Genomic DNA, 9,224 nt, shown 5'->3' with positions numbered 1-9,224 from the left:
CAAGACACACGAGATGAAGTATCACCCTGACTGGACGTTTTTAACCAAGACACACGAGATGAAGTATCACCCTGACTGGAAGTTTTTAACCATGACTCCTCAAATGCAAATGTCATAAGCCAGTGAGATCCTTTCAGATGGATTAGATCTCCATTTTACACATGAGAAAGTCCAGGCTGAGAGAGACAAGGTAAATCAACCCCAATTCCTCAGTTTGCAAGGATCCAAGTCGGAGCAGGAACCCGTGTTTCCCCTGACCCCAAATCTGCCCTATAGAGTAAGGTTTCTCAATATTATGCTATTGACATTTGGGGCGGGATAATTCTGTGTTTCTGAGCTGTGGATTGTAGAATGTTTAGCAACATCCTGGCCTCTACCCATTAGATGCCGGTTACAAGGCCCCCGCACCCCCAACCTCCAGCTGTGTCTCAAAATATTGCCAAATGTCCCCTGGGGCGTTACAAGACCCCTGCCCCCCCAGCCTCCAGTTGTGTCTCAAAATATTGCCAGATGTCCCCTGGGAGGTCCCATCATCCTGAGTTGAGAACCACTGCTGTAGAGCATGATGGCAACTTACTGTGTCGTGGCTTCAACCATAATTTAGGGAGAGGGATAAGCCCAACCCTTGGTCTGCTGTTGCACAGTTCTCAACCACTTTCTAGACGGGGACCTGTGTTAACTGACCTGTGGCCATAGCAACCTGGAGAATGAGTCTTTAGATAACAAAAAGCTGCAGGGCACCATGGCTCACGCCTGTAATCCCAGCACTTTGGGAGTGAGGTGGGTGGATCACTTGAGGCCAGGAGTTCCAGACCAGCCTGTCCAACATGGTGAAACCCCCCATCTCTACTAAAAATACAAAAACTACCCGGGCGTGGTGGTGCACACCTGTAATCCCAGCTACTCGGGAGGCTGAGGCAGAAGAATCACTAGAACCCAGGAAGTAGAACTTGCAGTGACACTGCACTCTAGCCTGGGCAACAGAGTGAGACCCTGTCTCAAAAAAAAAAAAAAAAAGCAGTCACAGGGTTGTAGTGAGGACTGGTGCAATAGTGGCTGTCGAGGACTTAGCACCTATTGAGGCACAGAGTAGGGACTCAAAAATATTTGCTGGTATTATTACATCTACCACCTAATGTTTCTGGAAATAATCAGGCTAGGATAGAGAAATAGCTTGGGATGGTGATTGATGATGATGATCATGATGATGACGATGATAAACCACAGAATCCGGCTGTAATTCTTCCACAATAGCAGAAAAGAAGAGCTAATAGTGGGGATAGGACAGACAAGAGTCCCTAAATTCTTTAGTTTTGGCCAATCTTGTCTGGCGTCATGCACTTTGTTCAGCTGTAAAATGCTGGGTTCCCCACCCAGGAAAAGATATTTTTTTGTGGAGTGTGTGTGTGTTTCCTTAGATTAAAGCCCTGCAGTCATCATTCCCTGAATGGAGGTTGCTTTGGAAAGCTGAGTTGGGGTTTCCACTGGGATTTTTGTTTAAGGGTGCCATCTAGGGGCGTCTCTGTGAATCTTCGAATTCCTCCCACCTGCGGCAGTTTTGGCTGGGCCAGCAGTTTTGCTTGTCTTTGTGTGGTAGCAGCTTCCTCCACCACATCATGTGTTCCTCCAGGGCTGGGACCCCAGCATCTCTCCGTAGCATCAGGACTTAGCGCTCAAGGAACATGCAGTGTTTGGGGAAAAAAATCCATGTGCAGCCTCTCCTATGCTGTCCTGATTACTTGCTGCAATGGACTGAATGTTTGTTCCTTTAAAATCCAGATGTTGAAATCCTAACCCATAGTGTAATGGGATTAGGCATGGGGCCTTTGGGAGGTGATTAGGTCATGAAGGTGAAGCCCTCCTAAATGAGATTAGTGCCCTTATAAAAGAGATCCCAGTGGCTCACACTTTCAATCCCAACACTTTGGGAGGCCGAGGTGGATGGATTGCTTGAGTCCAGGAGTTCGAGACCAGCCTGGGCAACATGGCAAAACCCCTTCTCTACTAAGAATACAAAAGTTAGCCAGGCATGGTGGCACACGCCTGTAGTCCCAGCTACGTGGGAGGCTGAGGCAGGAGGATTTCCTGAGCCCAGGCAGTGGAGGCTGCAGTGAGCTGAGATTGCACCACTGCACTCCAGCCTGGGCAACAAAGTGAGACCCTGGCTTATTAAAATAAAATAAAATAAATAACATAACATAAAATATAAAATAAATCCCAGAGAGCTCTCTTCCCCTCTTTCCACTACGTGAGGATACAATGAGAAGTTGGCAGCCGCAACATGGAAGGGGGCCTTCATTGGAACCAGACCACGCTGGCACCCTGGTCGTGAACTTCCAGCCATCAGAGCAGTGAGAAATAAATGTCTATTGTTTATAAGCCACCCAGACTTTGGTACTTTGCTATTGTAGCCTCCAAGGATTGAAACTGTTGCTCTGCTTAAACAACCATTTTAGGTGTCAGGAATGAGCTGCCAGGAACACCAGCCTCTGAATAAGAAATGTGTGAAAATTTTCTAGTGACAGATTAAGACCCTAAACTGTTGATACCAAGAAACGGGGACAACTTGGAACCTCACTGACCTCTCCGCCCCATGTTGGCAGATTTGGCAAATAAAAACACAGGACACTCAATTAAATCCGAATTTCAGGTAAATACGGGTAACTTTTTAGTACAATTACAGCCCATGTATTGAATGGGACATGCTTACACTAAAACATTCTTTTTTTTTTTTTTGAGATGGAGTCTTGCTCTGTCTCCTAGGCTGGAGTGCAGTGTGGCACTATCTCAGCTCACTGCAACCAGTATAGGCGTGTGCTGCCACGCCCGGCTAATTTTTGTATTTCTAGTAGAGAAAGGGTTTTGTTATATTGGTCACGCTGGTCTCAAACTCCTGACCTTGTGATCCGCCTGCCTCAGCCTTCCAAAGTGTTGGGATTACAGGCGTGAACCACTGCTCCCGGCCCTAAAACATTCTTTTACCTAAAAAGTTGTTTGTTTGAAATTCTAATTTATCTGGATACCTTGTGTTTTGTCTGGCAGCCCTGTGCATTTAGAGTTGAGAAGATTGAGAAACAAGGCCGGGCATGGTGGCTCATACCTGAAATCCCAGCACTTTGGGAGGCTAAGGCGGGCAGATCACTTGAGGTCAGGGGTTCGAGACCAGGCAAAACCCCATCTCTACTAAAAATACAAAAATAAGCCGGGTGTGTTGGCACACACCTGGGGAGGCTGAGGCAAGAGAATCACTTGAACCCAGGAGATTGGAGGTTACAGTGAGCCGAGATCGTACCACTGCACTCTAGTCTGGGCGACAGAGCGAGACTCCATCCCAAAAAAAAAAAGAAAGAAAGAAAGACAAAGAAGATGGAGGATTGAGAAACCTGAAGCCTATATCCTTTCTTAAAAGTTATCCAACACGAAGTTGTCAAACAACAAACTATTCTGGTACAGGTGAGGCGGCCTGGGGGAAGTCGCTTTCATTCTCTTCAGCAGATACTTCATTTATTTTTCATCTTTCCTCAGATTACATGTAGGTTTTTGGTTGGAGCCATGGAACAAATTTCATAACCAGGTTCAAACTTTCCTGCTGACCTAGCTGTGTGACTGTGGTCAAGTTAGTTTAATGTATCAGTTTCCTCAATCATAAAACTTGTGATAATACTGATATTTATATTCTAGGTTGTTGAAAAGATTCAAAGCCATGATGTCTACTAAGTGCTTAGCAGAGGTCCCGGGGGATAGTATATGCTCAGTAAGTGGAAGCCATTATTATTGTTTTGATCGTTTTAAACACTAGTAGACTTAAAGCACACTACATTTCAGATGGTGGCATGTCTCCTACTCACACATGGGCCATAGGGTCCATTGGCTCCACATTAGGTCTATTCTAATTTTTTTTTTTTTTTTTTTGACAGAGTCTCGCTGTGTTGTCCAGGCTGGAGTGCAATGGTGTGATCTCTGCTCACTGCAACCTCCGCCTCCTGTGTTCATGCAATTCTCCTGCCCCAGCATCCCAAGAAGCTGGGATTACAGGTGCCCGCCACCACGCCTGGCTGGTTTTTTGTATTTTTAGTAGAGACGGGGTTTTGTGTTGGTCAGGTTAGTCTCGAACTCCTGACCTCAGGCGATCCACCTGCCTTGGCATCCCAAAGTGCTGGGATTAAAGGCATGAGCCACTGCGCCCGGCCCCATTCTCATTTTACACATTGGATTACAGTTGCTGTTTTTGGTGTGACATGAGGTTTCACACCCCGTATAGGAGACCTGGTCATCTCCCCATTTCTGTCTAAACCAGAATCTCCAGCCGTCCCACTGTCTCATTGATTCCAAATGCTATTTGAAACTGTATGTATACTTTATGATAAAGAGCACAAATCTAAGAGATGGAGAAGCTCAGGGTTAGTTTGAAAGGCTGGAAAGCCCAGCTTTGAGGAAGGAGTGGGAAAAGGGGGAAAATGGAAGTACTTGGTGCTATGCAATGCTCTTCCTAGGAACTCGGAAGTGTTTGTGTTCTGGACAGGTAGTTTATGGAAAGAGGAGTGGACTCAGTCATCAGGACAGGTTTCAATTGTGTCAGTGCTACTTACGAGTCAAGTTGACTTAGGAAAGTTATGTACCTCTCAGTTTTTTTGTTTTTCTTTTCTTTCTTTTCTTTTCCATTTTTTTTTTTTGAGATGGAGTTTCGCTCTTGTTGCTCAGACTGGGGTGCAGTGGCGCGGTCTGTGCTCACTGCAACCTCCCTCCCAGGTTCAAGCCCCAGCCTCCCAAGTAGCTAGAATTATAGGTGCCTACCACCATGCCCGGCTAATTTTGTATTTTTAGTAGAGATGGGGTTTCACCATGTTGGTCAGGCTGGTCTCGAACTCCTGACCTCAAGTGATCCACCTGCCTCAGCCTCCCAGAGTGCTGGGACTGCAGGCATGAGCCGCGACACCCGGCCCATATCTCTCAGTTTTTATTCCTTATCCTTAAAATAGGGATATCATGTTGTTTGGGGGGAAATTGAATGAAAAGAAAAAACAAGATATGCAAGCATGGCGCCCCAGAAAACTCATTAAGTCTAACTTGGTTTTGAGAGAACTTCACAGTGACCATGGAACATGTGCTTTTACTATTTGGATGGCAGCTAATATTGTTACTTTTGAGTATGTGCACATGTATTTCTGTGTTTATCGTAATATTAGTGTTAGCCACAACATTTATAGAGCATCCACTGTGTCGGGTGATCGAACTATCCCAGTTTGCCCAGGACTGAGATGGCTTGCAGGATGCAGGACTTAGTGTTAGAATGGGGAAAAACTGGGAAAATATCAGTTATCCTTCTACTATATGCAAATCGCTCTGTACACGTTATCCCATTAACCCTTCAAAGCAACCCTATGAAGTAGGGACTCACATAACTGCCATTTTACAGACAGAAAGGACACTTGGAGAGATTAAGCAACTTGCCAAACCACACAGCTAATTAATGAGAAGAGTAGAATCTGAAGTCTGACCTGTCCAACTGTAGATCCCAAGAAATTAACCACCATACTCTGTGCTTTTTGATATTTCCAAAGGTCTTTTATTGCTGCTGCCTCTGTTATTCCTGGAACATTGCTAAATACCCTCCCATGTTCCCTTCTGTCACCAACACTTCCTCCTGCCCAGCTGGGCCTCTAGCAAAGGGAGACACCAGCTCATAGAGCTAGATCATGCCCAGTCTTGTATGTAGGCCCCTCCTTCCCTTAGCAACAGACGCTGAGACTTGGTTACTGTGCCCAGTGCCTGTATACAAGCACTGCCAGCGTTAGAGTCCAGGGAGGAGGAGGGAGAACAGTTCGGGCTGCCAGGATGTTGTTTGGAGGGGTGAGTCTCCCTCTTCTCTGTATTAATATGTAACTCTGCTTCAGTCTTTCCTCTGCAGTGAACTCAATGTGTTTCTGGAAAATTTTCAAGAGAGAAGCACTTGAGGGAAAGGAAGCGAGGCCACCACTGGGGAAGTACGAACCAGAGCTAAAAGCTCAGCAGAAACACAGTGATGTCCCCTTATCTCTAGCTTCCCTTTCTCTCCTCTTCTACCAGGGAACTCCTCAGGGGGCCAAAGTCTATGACCTCAGAGAGGGAGCCTCATGAACAGAGCTTTCAGAACATCTGGAAAGTTCCATTGTTGGTGTCATCCCCATTATGCTATAAGAAGTGTGAATTTCAGAGCAACTGGATAGGAGAGGCACATCCCTGGAGAAGCTGAGAGCTCTTTGTTCATTTTTAAAAAATAGCTACAATTAGAGTGGACACCATGGGTGACATGGATTGCTCATCTCAGAAGGTAGGTGTGAATTTTAAGACTTTTCTTGTTTTACCCATTTTTTTGTTTTTTTTTTGAGACAGAGTTTTGCTCTTTGTTGCCCAGGCTGGAGTGCAATGGCGTGATCTCAGCTCACTGCAACCTCCGCCTCCCGGGTTCAAGTGATTCTCCTGCCTCAGCCTCCCAAGTAGCTGGGATTACAGGCATGAACCACCACACCTGGCCGATCTACCTGTATTTTTAATGTGTTGAGAATATGTGGGAAGGGGGATATTTTGATCATAGGCCAATTGGCATGTTAGATGCCCTTGACTGAACAAGTGTATTCATCACATGTTTTTTGTTGTCTCCTTTGAAATATCATTTTTGCTGAATTAGACTTTTGGAAATCTTCAAGTTTTGCTGTGAAAGATTCAGGAATAGACACCCGTTCTTCCTTTTCCTTCCTTTCCAAGTCCATTAGACCATATATTCCACCCATCAGTTTTGGACTGTGGCTGAACATCCGAATATTCCGGGGAGCATCTTAAAAACATAGAGTCTTGGTCCCCCACTCCTAGATTCTGATCCAGAAGATTTGGAGTGGGGCCCTGGAATCTATGATTTTGTCTAAGACTGGAGTAATTCTGGTGTAACAGGTCCTCAGACAAGCATTTGGAAACCGCCTTCATGAAGAACATGCATACAACATGTGTAATCAGCAATAAGCTGCCCAAAGTGACAGTTCTACCCCATCTAGTTCCTGAGTCTCTGTTGTATCTCTGTGGAATCACCACGTTGCCATACAGTGAAGTGCCCAGAGGAGCATTTTAAATTGAAACTTAATAAAACTAAAGTGGATTTGTAGACAATAACTAAGCCAATATGCTCTGAAGTGAAAGCTCCTTGAAATTTACCAACGAGAAGATTTAAGCATTAATTTCTTTTCTCTCTCTCTCTTTTTTTTTTTTTTGAGACAGTCTCTCTCTGTCACCCAGGCTGGAGTGCAATGGCACGATCTTCACTCACTGAAGCCTCTGTTTCCTGGGTTCAAGTGATTCTCCTGCCTCAGTCTCCTGAGTAGCTGGAACTACAGGTGTGCACCACCGCCTGGCTAATTTTTGTATTTTTGGTAGAGACGGGGTTTCTCCATGTTGGCCAGGCTGATCTCGAACTCCTGGCCTCAAGTGATCCACCCACCTCGGCCTCCCAAAGTGCTGGGATTATAGACATGAGCTACCCCAAGCATTCATATTTTTAACAAACAATTTTGCCTTGACCAGCTAGTTCTTGTGAGAATCTCCATCTCCTCTTGAAGGTGCCACAGAGGGTTCTTAGCCAGGTATAGCCGAGAAAACTCTTTGCTCCGTTCCGCAATTGATGCCTAGATCTACTGATGTTGTGTGTGCCCCATGTGTTCCTTATCCACGGATTGGGATGCTTTCTGCTACCAGCGTACTTATGACTGTTTGTGTATTTGTTTTAGTCTGAGCTTATGACATAGCTCAGTTTAATTTGTTTCTACAGAGGTTCTCCTTCTTTCCAGTGTGTTCTGCAAAACGCTCACGGTTTGCTTTCCTCATTATCCCAAGAACAGCCTATGTGTCAATTTGCATAATGCAGTAAGGAAGCTGAGGCAGGAGAATCGCTCGAACCTAGGGGGTGGAGGTTGCAGTTGCAGTGAGCCGAGATTGTGTCACTGCACTCCAGCCTGGGCGACAGAGCGAAAACTTGGTCTCAAAAAAAAATAAAAACCAAAAATTTAAAAAGTCACTGACTTAGAAGGCAAGCCAGCCAATTACATGGCTGGGACGTGTTACCGATCTTCTCTGCCTCATTTTCTTCAGCTAGAATGTGATTATAAAAAAAAGTCTCATAAGGTTGTACAGTACCTGGCACGTAATTGTTTGGAATAATGGTAGATATTATTGCTGCAGTTCTTGTTTTTCCGTTGTTATTTAATGAGGTAGGTGCTCGAGGAGAGATAATGATGGTTAATTTGAGTCATCTGTAAGGGGTTGGGGGCAGGGGGGCAGCTAATAGCTGAGTCATATGCCCCTGCCTCATCCGCCCCTCATCAGTGATCTTGCATGTCATAATTTGCACAACCAAATAAATCACATTGATACAATGTTGGCTCATCTTATCTAGGAGTTAAGTCCAAAGTCATTGTCTAAGGTGAAAATCACAGAGAGCCAAAATTGCCCTTGAAAATCCCTCAAACCACCTTTAAAATGCTGGACAGCAGCATCTCTCAATAAGTCCAGGCCAACAGTTTTGCTTCCAGTGTTGGAATAAATTGCAGTTTCTCCATCACTAGCGCCAGGTGAAGTGGTTGTTTTGCATATAGGGGCTGAGTCTTCAGACAAAACCACATGTCATCTCATTCAATAATGCAGTCACTTTCCTCTCTGCTCAGGAGAGGTGGAGGGGCACTTGGGATTTGAGAGTGACCATGAGAGCCACAAGTTTACCCTTACCTGAGGCTCGCTCCACAGTATGCACCCACTGGTTGGAATGGAGGACTCAACACCCACACTGTTGAAATAACACTTTTCCTTTTTGCAGGAAGCATAAAGAGTTGCTTATGTGTGTGTTAAATACACAGAGAATTCAGTGCCACTGCCTGTGTGAATTTCTCTTTGGAGTTTTGCACATGTGAAAATGCAAGAGTCCACCTGGTGGGGTGGCTCACACCTGTAATCCCAGCACTTTGGGAGGTCGAAGCAGGTGGATCACCTGAGGTCAGGAGTTCGAGACCAGCCTGACCAATATGGTGAAACCCCATCTCTACTAAAAATATAAAAATTAGCCAGGCATGGTAGTGGGCACCCATCCAGCTTCTTGGGAGGCTGAGATGGGAGGATTGCTTGAATCCGGGAAGCAGCGGTTACAGTGAGCCAAGATTGTACCATTGCACTCTAGCCTGGGTGACAGAGTGAGTCTCAAAAAAAAA

The 9,224-nt window shown here is 45.4% G+C and overlaps 1 protein-coding gene across 1 annotated transcript in view; it reads left to right on the top strand.

Annotated features, from left to right (window-relative positions):
- The window catches only part of DNAH3 (dynein, axonemal, heavy chain 3), a 235,401-nt gene that overhangs the window by 1,252 nt on the left and 224,925 nt on the right, over positions 1–9,224 (top strand).

This window comes from Colobus angolensis, unplaced genomic scaffold, assembly GCF_000951035.1.
Source record: "Colobus angolensis palliatus isolate OR3802 unplaced genomic scaffold, Cang.pa_1.0 Scaffold92, whole genome shotgun sequence".
Classification (NCBI taxonomy): domain Eukaryota; kingdom Metazoa; phylum Chordata; class Mammalia; order Primates; family Cercopithecidae; genus Colobus; species Colobus angolensis.
The sequence above is the reverse complement of the archived record's forward strand: the minus strand, read 5'-3'. Positions and strand labels throughout refer to the sequence as shown.